This window comes from Schistocerca cancellata, chromosome 4 (assembly GCF_023864275.1).
Source record: "Schistocerca cancellata isolate TAMUIC-IGC-003103 chromosome 4, iqSchCanc2.1, whole genome shotgun sequence".
Classification (NCBI taxonomy): Eukaryota; Metazoa; Arthropoda; class Insecta; order Orthoptera; family Acrididae; genus Schistocerca; species Schistocerca cancellata.
This window is the reverse complement of record NC_064629.1, coordinates 863,048,467-863,065,343: the sequence shown is the minus strand read 5'-3', so window position 1 is coordinate 863,065,343 and position 16,877 is coordinate 863,048,467.

The following is a 16,877-nucleotide window of genomic DNA, read 5'->3' as shown; positions in this document are numbered from 1 at the left end:
ATCCTGTGCATTTATTAAGAATTGTTTCAAAAAATCATTCAGTAAGTACCAAGAAATTTTATATTTATCTGTTGCACTATAACAACATAAATAACCATAACTTTAGCATTTTCTAGTTAACTATACAAATATTTGATTTTACAGGTTATGGGAAAGAGAAAACACATTTCTCCAAGGAAGCAAGGGATTATTTTGGGGCTCAAAGCTGAAGAACTCTCGAATAGGGAAGTTGCTAGGAAATTATTAGTCGACCACAGAACTGTGACGGATGTATTGAAGAAACAAGCTGAAACTGGAAAGAGAAGTTTGAGGTACAAAAGTGATCCAAAGAAAATCTGCAGTCCCAGACTGTGCTGGACAATGAAAATGATAGCACACCAAGAAAGAAAACTGAGTTCAAGGCAGATTGCTATTATGATTGAGCATGACTTCTGGGTCTCAGCTTCCCATCAAGCGGTCTTAGGATGCCTTTCTGATCTCAGCCTTACGAAGAAAAAACCTGCAAAGGAAGCCCACCTAACAAAAAAGCATGTTGAAAAAAGAAAAAGGTTTCTCGATCTGTACCAACACAGCTCATCCAAGGACTGAGAAAGAGAAGAAATTTAGTGTGTATGGCAATGACAGTGGTTTGAAACTGCGAGTGGAGCCAGGAGAGTAATAATGAAGGAAGATTGTCTTGTAGAAATGAAGTAGTTCAGTGAAAGAGTAATGCTGTGGGGAGCAATGTGTCTAAAGGAGTGGGAAGATCTAAGATTCACCTAGGTTCAGTTACTGGGTTAAACTACTGTGATATCCTTCAAAATAAGTTACTAAATACCGCAGGAGATCATTTCAGTGGAGAAAACTGGGTCTTCATTTTTGAAAATGACAATCACTGTGCCAGGGTTGTCCAGGAGTGTCTTGCAGATCTGACTAATGAACAGTTATGGTGACCCCCAAATTCTTCAGACATGAAACCTACTGAGTATTGTGGGCAATGATGTCTAAAAAACTAAGTAAATATTGTTGTACCCATAGAATAGAGTTCGTTAAGAAAATTGCTCACATCTGGTAACATGAAATTGAACCTGATACATGTGGAAAATTTGTCAGGTCAATGATAGATAGAGTTAAAGCTCTTAAAAAGGCATGGGGTAGGCGCACAAAATTTTAATTTTATATAATTTGTTCTGTACAACTTAATTTCACCTTAAACAAAAAATTCAATAAACCATTGAAACAGCCTCTCTGTTGCTGTTTTGACTTACATTAAGTAAAATTTGTAGGTGGCAATATTATTTTGGACCATACTGTAACAGGTATAACCGTCACACTAATGCAAAATGTTGCGGTTTAAAGTTAGCATGTACTGAACTGCTGACTAATGTATTGCTTGTACCCTATCAGCATTTTGAATGCTGCCTATCCCTACAGAAGGAGAGTAGCTAGATATGCTCATGTTGCACCTCATCTTGATTAAATCAAATGTGGATCTGTGTTGTACTGGTAAGTGTCTTCATGTGGTTTCTCTTGGTCATGGTGCCTACCATTTTTAATAGATTCAAATCATTCTGTAGCACAAAAGTCTCAGGACCTATGGACGAAAGTTGTTGTTATATGAAATGCTGTAATATAAACAATACTAAACACCCTTCAGTGTACAGATCACTAATACATTTTGTACTCAAACCAGAGGTAGTCAGCTCAAATCCTGCTGGAAAAAAAGTTTTCATTGCCATTATGTGGCAAGCATTGGGAGAAGACATGATGGCATGCAGTTCATAATTACCGACTGTGCTGCTGTACGTCACAAATTCAATACCAAAACTTGATAGCATTTCAGGAGTAAATTCATGTGAAGTGTTGATGATAGCTCTGTCAGATAAGGGCATTTATCTCAGCAACCCCTTCAGTATTACCCAAAGAACAATCAGCAATTTGTCAGTACCAGGATTTGCAGTCTCCTTTCCTTTAATAAAGGCCATAACAGCACAAATACAATTCAGCAATACATGCATACTCGTCAGTTATACACTTGACATATATACACACATGGAACATCATCAGCAGCAATGGAATATTGATGAAGAAGGGTGCCTCCAGGCGTCACATGTTTGTTTCATGGTAACACACTGTATATAAAATTTTATTATTATATTACTATCCTTAACAAACTGGTGCATTGTTAGTAAAAATTGTTATTTACATTTTATAGAAAAAATATCAAATTCAGGATAAACTTTGCTTGTGACAAAATACAGTCTAATCAAGAACTGAGTGTGTGCCTGTCAGTGAAAGCAAGGCCTTCCAAGGGAAATGAATGGAACTTAGCTTACCAACCTGTTTTCTGTGTTCCTCAGTAATTTTCTATGTATCAGTGTTGAAAAAGATATTGAAGTATATTTGAAATGAAGTGCACACATTTTTTATTTTTTCCTTCATCTTAGATTTCACATTCTTATATGTTTATTAATATTATCACTCAATATGATGATCAGCTGTAGATTAGTTTTGACCTGAGTCATTTATCAGATCAGGAAGCCTACATACTAGTGGCAGTAGGACTCTGTTTCCACAAAATGATTGTTTCGTGCAAAGGTCTGTATTGACATAGTTTAATTATACACTGCTGATGTGGAGCTTTACAAAATGAATACTGGGTGCCAACTGACTAAATGAACAAACTGACTAACAAGTAACATAGTAATTGTGTCCGTCGAATGCCAGCTGCCAACCAATTGGGGCTCTGCGAGTGACACCTATTTAAAGATGCAGGTAGGACAGATATTACAAAATGTTAACATACTAAGCTATTAAATTTCAGATATTAACATAAAGGACAGGAAAAGTAAAGCGTATAAAGCCACAATAGACAAAGACATTATTTTGGTTGTCAGTTGACTGAATGTTCTAGAATTGGTGCCTATAATAATTCTGTTTTATGATATGAAAGTTTGAGCACACGTTGGGATTTAAAAAGCTCACCAAGGATTTCTCAAAACTCAGGTTTTCTGACTGAAATGTTACATGACTTTTATGTGTATGATTACAAGACTGTCAGGATTTTGAAAGGATTAAATTATAAGATCCAAAAATCGTAGAAACTGATACTTTTGAATGAAGGTAATTTTAAAACGCACATTTTCAGAAAATAATTCTTCAGAAAAATGAGACAGTGCTTTCCAATACAGAAACTTATTAGTGGGATCAAATTTTTAAGTGTGTGTATAGTTGTAGTGAATCATAAATTTTGATTATTTCTTTGCATAAAGTGTTTCTAATAAACTACAAGTGTTTTCACTGATATTAGCAGCCTGTAAACTATACACTGAATAATAAGGTTTTGAACATTGCAGCTTGTATAATATTTTAGAGATTTCATATATGTATTATGTATGGAATAGAAAGCAGAGAGGGAAAAAATAGTATAAATGTAACGAGTGTGATTATATGTAGCAAGTGGAGCTATTCCACCTTGCTACATTTCAGATTGTCCCTTTACTTGACACAAATAGCAACTGGTATACTAATAGAACTTTTTACAATCTGTATCATTCTCCTCTCTGAATAAGGAAAACAAAACAAGTAGCAAAGGCACCTTGAGTTCCAAAATATTCTTAGTATCACAGTTCCCTTAGTCATGCTGTAAGATTATACTAAATGTAGAGAAACAGAACTTCTGTGTGTAGAAACCTGTATCATTCTTTTCACTGAGAAAAAATAATGTATACCCAATTATGTGCAGTACACAGTGCTTTCAGATTCACTTCTTGCTGTCATGATAGTCTGTCCTAGCTTCAGCTTCGCACATAGTTTTCTTCTCCCTTTCATATGCACTTTTCTTGCAGTAAAGCCTATTGTTGTGGTTATTACTAAGATCATTTTGAACAACAGGAATGATAAGAGGTAGCTCTGTCCTCATTTCTTTAAAGTTACTGAATCATCAAGTGCATATGGTCTGCTGTTTTCAGCAGATATTTGCAATTTTGCGTTTTGTAGCTAGAGTCAGCCCAAACAATTACTGCTCATGACATCTTTCACGCGCCACCCAGTGCCAATAGAAAGCTTCAGTTTGTTTTCCAATATAAACATATCTATTTTTAAATCAGAGTTTTCATGCCCATTCAATAAAACACTCCCAAATTAGTCTAGTCCAATATTCACATTATCAATATGCATTAACAGGGAGAGTAAAACATGTAGAATTAACAGCAATTCAGCAGAAACTCACTAGTGCAGCATGTTTGGTGGCAGCAGTCAGCATGGACCAGGGCAGTGGTGTCACTGCTGGAGCACTGGGTATTCTTAGAGTTTTACTGATAAAATGAATATCAGGCTAGACTAATCTAGGACTGCTCTGTCAACTGGCCATGTAAAATTCTGCTGCAGAAATCATTTATAATAGGCAGACATTTTGTTGACACTGGCCATTGAATAGACATAATGAGCATTATTTGTTTTTCTGACTCCAACTACACAATGCTAAAACAAAATTGCAAATATCTGCAAAACACCAGAGAAAATGGGCCTGATGATCCTTAGGAGAAACACCCTGTATATATACACTGAAAAGGAAAAAGAATCTGAATGCCAAGAAGTAGTTGTGCGAGAGAAACAGAAGTTGTTAGGCATGTTTCTACATCTGGAAGATGACATGCATTCAAATTTTGTGCCACTCACATAAGAGAGGCACTAGTAGTACCACTATGAAGATGCAAATCCGGTTTTCTTTAAATATGTGCTGTAATGGTTGCAAGCATTACTTACCTTTCAGATTGGACATAGTGAGTTGATGTTAGTCAAGCATGCCTTGAAGATGAGGAAGACACCATTATCAGCAGTTCACGTAGTTTGAACTAGGTCGTGTAACAGGGCTATCAGAAGCTGGATATTCCTTCCATGGTATTGCAGAAAGACTTGGCAGGAATGTAGCCACTGTACACAATTACTTGCAGCAGTGGTCATGTGATGGTATGGTCGCAAGAAGACTGGGCTCCAGAAGCACTACCAAGGGGGGGGAAGACCATTGCGTTCCGCATATGGCTCTGGCATATCGTACTGCATCTGCAGTAACAATTCAAGAAGTAGTTAGCACCACAGTGACACAATGAACTGTTACAAATTGGTTACTTAAGGGACAGCTCTGAGACAGACACCCTGTAATTTGCATTCCACTGACTCCCAAACCACCATTTGCAACTTCTTTGGTACATGCAAGAGCTCATTGGAGGGTGGAGTGGAGGTTGGTTATGTTTTCTGATGAAAGCCAGTTCTGTCTCAGTGCCATTGGTAGCCTGTGTTGGTTAGGAAGAGCCAGGTGTGCCTCTGCAACCAATCTGTCTGTGGGCTACACACAATGGACCTACACCTAGAGCTATGATGGGATGCAATTTCATACGACAGTGGCAGCACTCTGTTGTTATCCCATGCACCCTGACAGCAAATCTGTACAGCAGCTTGCTGATTTTTCCTGTTGGCCTGCCATTCATGAACAGCATTCCAGGGGGTGTTTTCCAGCAGGATAACGCTCGCCCATATACTGCTGTTTAACCCAGCATGTTCTACAGTGTGTTGACATGCTTCTTTGGCCTGCTCAATCACTAGATCTGTCTCCAATCGAGCACATATGAGACATCAACAGATGACAATTCCATCATCATCCACAACCAGCATTAACCACCCCTGTATTGACCAGCCAAGTGCAACAGGCATGGAACTCCATCCCACGGACCGACATCCAGCACGTATATGAAATAATAAATGTTTGCATGCTTGCATTCAATATTCTGACAATTACACCTGTTATTAATATACTAGCTTATCATGTTTGCAGTGACTTTTCTCGAGCTTACATTCGCCTATCAACCTGCTTGAGAAATTTTTATGAAGCTTCAATCTCTATTTGATAATCGCTCTTCATACTGCATAGTGAAACATTATGAATGTCCCACTAACTCGTGGAAGATCTACTTTCTTAATACAAATCAAGAAATCAGCCTCATGTAAGAGATGATCACATTTGTTACACATTCCACTAACCTGCGCTCTGCATACAACAGCATCGTTAGTGACTTAAGGTGTCGGGTGATCACTATAAAAACAATTCTTTGGTTTACACAACTACTATTCTACACTATATATTTATTTCTACTGTTCAGTTTTGGATCTGCTGTCCTTGCCTAAAATGAATCATGAGTTATATAACATTCAATTGAAAATATTGTAAATGATGATGATTTAACTTCTTTTCTAGTTGCTGTAGGTAACTTATAAGTAAATGTATTGTATATTAAAAAGGTATTTAAGAATGTAATCATTACATACTATTGTAGAGTAGAAGAAATTATATATTGACTGTTATGAAACTGTGGGGAAAAATTATAACTGTATAAGAAATTTTACTCGCTTCCCTCCCCATCTGCCAGTAGGTTTCAGCCTTTGAACAGACATAGTCATTAACCTCCAAGTGATTTTCCTGTACTTCTAACCCATGTTTTGACTGGCAGGGTTAGTGGTGACCATGGCTGTAGTTGCCAGGATCAACCTTGCAAGCCCATTACTACAACCACTTACCCTAGTAGTAGTTTTATGTACATTTACTTTATGTACAATATAACTGACACATAGGCTAATAACATTAAATTTCAAAAAAATCGTTTCAAATTATTGTAGTGTATTTATGAACACTGTCTGATCAGATATTGTTCTTCATCATTTGTCATATAACGGCTAACTGTTTGCATCTTGATGGATTACTGTCCTCAATCTTGTCACTTAACACGTAGCCCAGCCCCCCCCCCCTCTCTCTCTCTCTCTGTGTGTGTGTGTGTGTGTGTGTGTGTGTGTGTGTGTGTGTGTGTGTGTGTGTGTGTGTGTGTCATCAAAAACATCATTTATATGTCATCTGCAATAAGTTTATCATTATTCCCTAAGGAACCTGTTGGAGATCCTTTTTACAGCATTATTAATTAATGCCAAAGTTACGGGATTGTTTAGAAAATTGGCCAGGTCATTACATTAAACTCCAATTTGTTGCTCCCAGTTGTATACGCCACAATTCAGCATTACGTGTTGAACGTCCCCTCTTTTTCAGAATGGTATATTCCTCTTCGACTGTCTCTCATACGCTCTGGGTTGTGACTCCTGAAGAAGTGCCCCGATATGTTTCCCATGTACCATTCTTAACCTCTCCTCCAGTGTTGGAGAATAATATTTTTCAGCCCTCATTGCTTTGCTGTGTATCAACTCACATGTTATTAAGGCTTATGATTTGTATATAATTCGGCTATACTCTGCAGTTACTGTGGGCTACACATTTTCAGCCAATATGCTCCAGGCCTGTTTCCAGTAGACAAAAACAGAACAGCTACTGAACTCATAATGTGGGTGTTGGGGAGATTCTGTGGCGCCATGACCAGCCCTGGGTTAACTGTACTGTAAAGTGAGCTGAGAGGGCTCCGGACGGGTGCAAAATCTTATATTGGTTCTGTTTCAGTAGTTGTGATACAAAGAGGGGATATACTTCTCATGTCTTACATCTAAGTAGAAGAGATTCAGACAAGTTAGCAAATATATTAACAGAAGACATAGGAGGCTCAAACATGTGAGACAAACTTTAGCTCAAATTCAGACACACTATTAAAGGAAATTAAATTGATACAGACTACCAGTTCATCTTATAAGAATAAAGGGAAAGGTGAAATGAATTTGTTGTATTGAAATATTGTGGGAGGAAGGGGGATGGGGGTAGAACATAAAATGAAACAGATGAACTGTTAATTTGTTTGGAAGATCTTCCTGTAGTAACCAAGTATTACATCAAACCAATCCAAGTAACACAAATACAGCTTTATTCATAACCCTCTGAACAAAGCCTCTCATGACTCTACACATAACAAGACAAAAGTCATACAGAAGATGCAGAATAAGCAATACACAGAATAAATTATGTGAGCATATGAGAATGCAAGCTTTCTTGGTGAATCTCAACGATAAAGTCTTCTCGGGTTGACAGCCGAGTCAATGCATCATTCTCCAGCAACATTTCAGCAAATTTCTTACTTACCATCTTTCTTGCCATCGTCAATTCACCTGAAGTTGGCAAGTAAGAAACTTGCTGAAACATTGCCAGACAACAACGCATTGACTCAGCTGTCAATCCAAGAAGGTTTTATCAATGATGTGAGCAGTACAAACTAAAAGAACAATAGAGGCGTGAGTCGTCGGTAGACAGCACGGCAGAGGCCATGCCGTGTGCACCCTTCCTACAGGTGGCCTCGAGTGGCTGGCCCGAACTGAAGCAGTTGGTGGTTGATTTAAGTACACATGCATGACAACACTACACTCAGCACACACACACTCGGGCACTAGTAGCAGGATACAGCATAACTACAAGTATACAAAATTTTAATGAAAATGATAGAAATTAGCTGCTTGTTCATGTATATAAAATATTGACGGGGAGGAGGGAGTCATCACACACATAAAAAAGGGAATATAAATACAAAGCTGTAGAAATATGTAAATTCTGTGTAAATCAGAATATAGAGGCATGTGATTGTAAGTTAATGTTTGCAAATACTTGTTATTGTAACAGTATACAGGTCCCCAATAGGTAAATGGGAAATTCTCTTGAAACATTTTGATGATTTGTTGTGCTGTAGGTCAGACAGAAAGAAAGGAGTATTAATTTGTGGTGCAAATTTATTGAAGGAATGTGACATGAAAAGTGATCTGGAGGTGCCGTTAGCCTCTTACAATTTAATATCAGTCATAAATTTTCCTACCCAAATTCCTCAAGATAGTAGTACCCTTATAAATAATTTATTCATACGACAAGCAGAAGTTAAAGAAACTTGAGGCTATCTTGTGGTAAACAGATTGTCAGATCACGAAGCATTGTCAGTCACATTACATAACTTAGGTCCAAGTACAGTTCAGAAACATGCAAAGAAAAGGGAGGCTGATGAATGACAAAACTACTAAAGATTTTACAGAAAGCTTTTAAAAATGTTGATTGGGGTAAAGTTTGCAAGAGATTAATGCTAATTAAATTCAACATATTTCTTAATGAGTTTGTATCCATTTTTGAAAGAAATTTACCTAAACAGACAATTAAATGCAATACTGAGAAGTCCTTAAAGAAATCCTGGACCACTACAGGTTGCAGAATATCTTCACAGTGAAGAAGAGGCATGAGCAAAATAGCCAGAACAAGTAATGATCTAGAAATACTTTCATATTATAAACAGTGATGTAAGAAAAGTTGTAAAAAAACCGGGTGCATGGAGATCTCGACTGTAATTTGACAGACATGAGAAAATGTAAAATCAGTATGGCATATTGTTAAAAGAGAAACAAGGAAATAAAGACACAGAAGATGATGACATTTCTCTTAAAGAGAATGGGAGCATTCTGAAAGATGATTCATGTGCAGAAGAAATTTTTAATAATTGCTTTTTAAAAATAATTAGAATGTTGGTGGAACAATTCAGAAGAGAGAGCAAAACATTAACTGAAGAAGTGATACAGGATGTTTAGTGAAATAAAAATTAATTTCACATCCCCCTCTGAAATAGGAAGATCATCATGACTCTAAAATTAGTAGTTCATATGGGGGTAGATATATGTCCAATAAGACATTAAAATGTTGTGGCCATATAATAGGTAATGTTCTTAATGGCTTATGTAATGGTTCATTATTTCAGAGTGTTTCCCAGACAGATTGAAATATACCCCCTCTCTATAAGAAGGGTGACACCTCAGGTATCAATAACTACAGCCCAGTATTAAATCATACATAATTTGTCCATCCCACAGAGCCCAAGAGTTGTGTTGTGGACCTGTGATGGTGGTAGTAAACTCCTGCATTTTGGCGGAATTGCCTCAAATTCTATTTTTAACTAGCCTTGTGAAGTAGCTCAAAATTTGTTACCGTATAAGGAAATAATGGGAGTGGTTTAGAATTCCTCAAGCATCGCTATAAGGGAAAGCAATGCTGACTTTTGACTAGCTGAAAGTTTGCCGACACAGCTTTGAATGAAAAGAAATTTTAGATGTTGTGAAAATGGATTGAGCTAAATAATAATATTGTGATTGAAGTAAATAGTTTTAAATTATAAAATTTATGTAAGAGTCAAGACTGATTAGAAGAGTTACGTTGTTTTTTAATGTAAAGCAAAGAGGGAGTCACACTATTCAGACAAAGGTGATGTGTCTTGTCACCACATCATTGCGTAACAGTTGGAGAATGCCACTTTGATGGGATTATTATGAGTGTCAAAAACAGCCCAATGACCATGTACTAGTTGTGGACAGGGTGTTTCAATGTAAATGGATTCTTAAGGCTGTGAGTTTCTTGTGCAAATATGAGATGTTTGCACAGGTTAATAGCACCTTTATTCAATTAACTAATATCTTTTTTCAGGAACTGGCTACAGTGGACTGTCTGTCATTGCCTAGGAGAATGATGTCACTGCCATATTGTACTCTGCCCATTATGTTTCAGCTCTTGCCAAAAGTACCAGAATTAAGCCAACTGTGTCCCATACATGTAAACTGCTGGTTCTTGTGCTTAAATGGTGTACCAAAGTCAATGGGAACATTTGTCAGTGTATTTTGGAAGTTTATGGGCCTCCAAGAAGCTTACTTACTTTGTGTCTTGGTTAAGATACCATTTTTGGTGATAAACTCCTACTTTGAGTTGTGATGATAACTGGCAACGAATTGTAGGTAAAGATATTGAACGTCATGGCAACACATTACAAAGTAAAATTGTAACACATATACAGCTCTCGCAAATTGATATAAATTACAGTGTATTATGTACAAAGTGTGTGCAAAATGGTTGTGATAAAGACAGTCTGTGCTACTCATGTGTTAAAAGAAATAATTGTAATGGTATGTCTACATGAGCTGTGTTTCAGTTCCACAAGGAGAACAATATCTCATAACAGACTTGCCATCAAAAGACTCTCTTCCTGCATGTCTGCACTGCAAAAGCTGGTTATTCAGGCTTTTGACCGGTGATCACATTAATGTGATTGGACCGTGTATGTCCCATAAAATATATAATTCAGTAATCTAACTGAATTTGACACCTTATCTAGAGAAAGAGGCATAGAACTCTCAATAGCAGAACTGTCAAATTAAAACACAGTGATCAACTTTGTATACAGATCAACAGATGGTGATAAGTGGCCTTTTTTTAACCACATGGAACAACTGTTAAAAAATATTATCATATGTGGAGAGTTAAATGTTAATTTCTCCAGACCCAATAAATTTAAAGATTAAATCAAAGATTTACTGAAGTCCTTTAACATAAAACCAACTGTAACTAACCCAACTCGTATAACTAGTACTTTTGCAACAACCATTGGCAATTTTTTTTATAAATACGGGCAAACATATGTACACAACCTAAGTTGTAAAACCCAGTTTTAGTGATCCCTATGCCCAAATCCTAACAACAGCTCCTATGGGAGACATGAAACCTCCAAAACCAGAGTTAATGTCAGGAAGTTCAGTGATGGAAAGATGTTTCAATACATATGCACTGCATGCTTTTTAAATACCAGATGATATCATCAGTACAAGTGCAACTGAATTGCTAACAGATATTCAGAATGCATCACTCCTGAGAGCTATATTCCCAGAAAATCTGAAAACTGCACAAAAACTGAGATAATGTGGAACTGCAGACTACAGATAGGACTGAATCACTTTTGTCAGGCTTTGAAAAAATTCTTGAGAAACTGTTTCTTAGGAGACCAACAGCATTACTAAATAAAGAAATGTTAATAAGTGATTTGTAACATGGATTCAGAGGTGACAGGTCAACCCAGCCATTTGTTTTTGCCTTCCTAAATGAAATACAAAGTGTATTAGTTAATAAACATGGTGTTTCTGGCGTATTGCCCAACCTTTCAAAGCTTTTGATGGAAATGACCGTGATATTTTGTTGCAGACAATAAATAAATATGAAATTTGAAGCCTACCAAACAGGGGCATCCATTCTTACCTCCACGATCTTCAACAAATTACTCAGATAAAATTCAAAGATGCAGACACACACAAAACTTCTAATTTTTAGAGTAATGAACAAAAACATCAGATATGTAGCCCCTGTAGGGTCTTCATTATTTACATTAACGACCTAGCAGAAAAGATAACTAAAGGTACCACAGTAATTTTTGCAAATGACACAAGTATCCTAATTAGATTGTCCAATTAACACAGTGTACAGGAAACAGCTGTTGTCATAATACAAAATTTGACACAACAGAACTAATAGGCTTACAATAAATTCTGAAAAAGGCAGTGACAATCAGTTTCCACACAGCACAGAAATTCGTCAGGAAATGAGAGAAAATTTCTAGATATTCATAGCCAGGAAAACTTGAAAGTTAAATGCATTCACATATGCTGCAAGAACCCTCATGCAAAATACAAGCCATGCACCAGTGGTCACAATGTACCCTGGTAGTATCCAATCGTTACTGATACATGGAATTATTTTTTGACAGTACCCCATAATTAGCAAAAAAACTATATAAGAAGAGAATCAGAATAACAAGACAAATATAGAGGCTCCTGTAGAACAATATTTAAAACGCACTAACCTTCACAAAAGGAAACACTTTAATACACTGACTGCTGTAAGACCACCGCAAGCCACAGTGGAGCCTTGTGCGTGATGCCATGTGCCAGGCAGCACTAACAGCACAGCCTCACACCCGATACTGTGGCCTGATCTGACAGTGAAACATCCATCATTATGCAGTCAGATTGTTAAAAGAAGAAAATATCTCCAAGCATAACTATGATTTTCACTCTTACGATTCTAGGCAAAGGCATATCCTACTTCTCAATACAGTAAATACTCACATTTATAGGCTAAAAGGAATATATTATACTGGCATTATGCTGTATCACCATGTATCACCCTATTTGAAACAGATACCAAATTTATAAGTTTAAAGTGAAAATGAAACAATATTTGCTGGACCACTGCTCCTAAGCTGTTTCTGAAGATATGAAAAATCATAAAAATTAGTGTAATTGGTCACAATTCATAACCATTTATTGTTTTCAATCATCGTATTTATCTCTATGATTATATTACCACTATGCAACATGTGTACAATTAGTATTTCAAATTTGTAATGTGTATGAGTTGTATTTACTATCTCAGATCTGATGGGTGCTATCTCATATATGTGAACTGTGTACCAAATCATGATTTATAAGACCAGTAAAGAGATTCAAATGTAGCAGACTATTGTAAGAAGTGTTGCATGTTTTTCAAAGTCAGTGAAAAATCATTCAAGTGAGAATATAATTTCATTGTTAAGAGTGATGCTACAAAAACTTCATATTTCTTTCCTGTTGGTACACATACTGAGAGGTTAACTACAATCTGATAACTTGTGTATTGCAAAATTTAATCATTTAGCTTCAGAAAACATAGTAATTGCCATTTGATACTTAGCTAAGACAGATGGTGATAAAAGCTACAGATAGGAGTCATGTACTTTGAGTCATACATCACTTGTGATACCCGAATCCTATTTTCATGTCTGTCCTGCTATTGCACACACTTCAGCATGTTTGAACAAACTGAGTTCAACAAATATTTTCAGTAGCAAAGTCACAGTTTTCTTAAGATGAGAGGGAGGCATTGAAAGGAGTAACATCATATTTATAATGGCCATGGTAGTATCCTGGAACAGTTTTGTAGGTTTGGAATGTTACTCAGCTCTAGTATTACTGCCTTAGAGGACAGATGATGGTGTAAGACTACCACAATTGGTGTAACCTAAGTTTCAGGAGATATCGGTTTAATGTGAGAGTGGCCAATGGATTTTGTGGAGGTGACACATAATAGGCCATTCATTTTAAGGAACAGATATTAAAGGCAGGTCAGCTTGGACAGCTAAATGTAAGCCACCTGCTGTGTAAAGGTGGAAGGCAGACTTGAAGTGGGTGAAGGACAAGCTGTAGCAGGAACAAGAAAATGCTCATGGCTGAATGTATGTGCAGAGTGCATTGCATCCTTAAAAGAGGCAAGTTGTACCTCTCACATGAAGTACATAATATCAGGACAGACTCGTGGAGTATTAGACCAAGTGGGGTAAGTTGACAATTTTATTTATTTATTTATGAGTTTGTTTCACCTGGCAAGATTATGGCCTTCAGACCCTCTCTTAAATAAAACCAGACATCCTTAGTGATAAATCAGTACATGATGTTAATAATAATTGATATAATAATTTCTAAAATTTTTGAAACATCTGTCTCACTAACATTGTCTTAATCAATTTCGTCATTTGCATTCTTGTTGAATGTGAGTAATGACATCTAACCGGAATTTATAGCAGCAGTTCAGAAGAAATCGGATGTGGTGAAGATAACTGGTCAGAGGAAAAGCAACAAATAATTGAGTAAGGTTCGCAAATGAAATAAAACAATGAAAACTGAAAGATACAGGGATGACAAAAGTGTGGGTAGTGTTGACTAGGACAGAGACATTGTTTCACTGTTGTACAGAAGGAAAATAGCTGGGATACGCTGAGAGGGAAGATGTGCCAGTGATAATACATAAAGCTTTCATTTCATTTTGAACGCAGACTAGTTTTGGGTAAGATGCAGGTTAGTAGTGTGGTGTCACCACCAGACACCACACTTGCTAGGTGGTAGCTTTTAAATCGGCCGCGGTCCGCTAGTATACGACGGACCCGCGTGTCGCCACTGTCAGTAATTGCAGACCGAGCGCCACCACATGGCAGGTCTAGAGAGACGTACTAGCACTCGCCCCAGTTGTACAGCCGACGTTGCTAGCCATGGTTCACTGAGAATTACGCTCTCATTTGCCGAGACGATAGTTAACATAGCCTTCAGCTACATTTGCTACGACCTAGCAAGGCGCCATTACCAGTATAGATATTGAGATTCTATTAATGTATCATCAAGAGCGATGTTCTACAAATGTTGATTAAAGTTAAGTATTCCAGAAGCTACGTACTTTTCTTTATAGCATTCATTACGTATCCTGTTTCAGACCTCACGCCAGCCTGCGTGAGCTTATAGCGTGCATTTCGGTCTCCTCAAACAAAACAGTGTTGGCACTTCTGCCGACACTTCAAGTAGGTTGTTTGTTCTAACATCATGACTGATATTTAAGGGGTGGAGAAAGATTTAGCGTTATGCATGGGTACAACCATGCTGGTGGAAGTATCAGAACTGGTATTGCGGCTATGGAATGATGATAGGTATCTGATAATTGAGGACAGGTATTTAGGACACCAGTGACTATTAAACTAATGAATAAATCAGTATGTGTGAAAAACAAGTTACTGGTCCATTTCATCCACTCAGTGAAATCAAACAATTGAATGTTACACACACATCGTACATGAGCATTCGTGGCTAGCTCGAGTCACCAGGAATGCTCAGTGTTTGTGCCATGTTGAAGTACATTAAAGTAGTAAAGATTTGGCAGGACTAAATACTGAACTAATTTTTGTTTTATTCGAGATAGAAGTTGTTTTATGGTAAGTTACGGTGTTATTTTATGATAGCTTAATTTTCCAGTTCCAGTTAATTTTCCAGTTCCAGTACGTTGTTTTACAGTGTTATGTAGGAAACCAAAACATACCTATCAATTACATTATATTTATTGACATCTCTCCTTACATTCATTTACATTACTGGTATAGGAAAATGGAACCATCTATTAAACATGATCAATAAAAAAAAGCTTGACAATGATACACTTGAAAATTGTGCAAAATAGAGCACTCATAGAATGAAATTTTTCACTCTACAGCGGAGTGTGCGCTGATATGAAACTTCATGGCAGATTAAAACTGTGTGCCGGGCCGAGACTCGAACTCGGAACCTTTTCCTTTCATGGGCAAGTGCTCTACCAACTGAAGTTTGGAAGGTAGAAGACGAGGTACTGGTGGAATTAAAGCTGTGAGGACGGGGCATGAGTCGTGCTTTGGTAGCTCAGTTGGTAGAGCACTTGCCCGCGAAAGGCAAAGGTCCCGAGTTCGAGTCTCAGTCCGGCACACAGTTTTAATCTGCCAGGAAGTTTCAGAGCACTCATAACTTCAATATAGTATGAAAACAGCTCCCAAGAGTCTACATTTGAACACAAAAAACGAACTGCCTCCAGCACACCAGCAGACACTTGGCAATGTCCATGTGTCCTACTGGCAAGGAAAGTTGCTTTTCCCCCAGTGCTGAAGGGATTTGTATCCTTTCAGAATATCTACACTGTTACGGTCTGCCATTCTGGATAAACGGAAGTATCTTTGCCGCTTCAGCATTAGTAGAGTTCGTCATTATTGTGCTACGGTTCAAACATGAACCTAGGACTCTGAGCACAGACTTGTATGGGCCTGTGCATAAGAGCTGTAATTTTAATTTGAAGGTGCAACCCAATGCATTCCATTGTTTCCATCACCTCTGCCTGAAGTATTTGTCACTTCAAGATTTACGAAAACTTTTTGGCCTTCTCCACAAAAATCCTTCTTTTCACAATAATGAAATCGTACTCAAACTCCTTTAACTTAAAATATAGGTAACAATTTTATCAGCAAATGCAACTAAATTGAATATTATTGTAGTAAGCAAATATAGATACAAAATTACCTAAATATCCAGCCAATCAAAGCACAGGACACACACACACACACACACACACACACACACACACACACACACACACACACACACACTGATATTACAACAGAACACTAAGAATATATATTTCTAAATTTATTCAGTATTATTTCTAAAATTTTTAGACTGCAATTTGGGATGACAGATTAGCTGTATCGCTTCCTGCTGTCTAGGTAAGGCTGAAAGGTGATAATTTGATAATAAGTTGG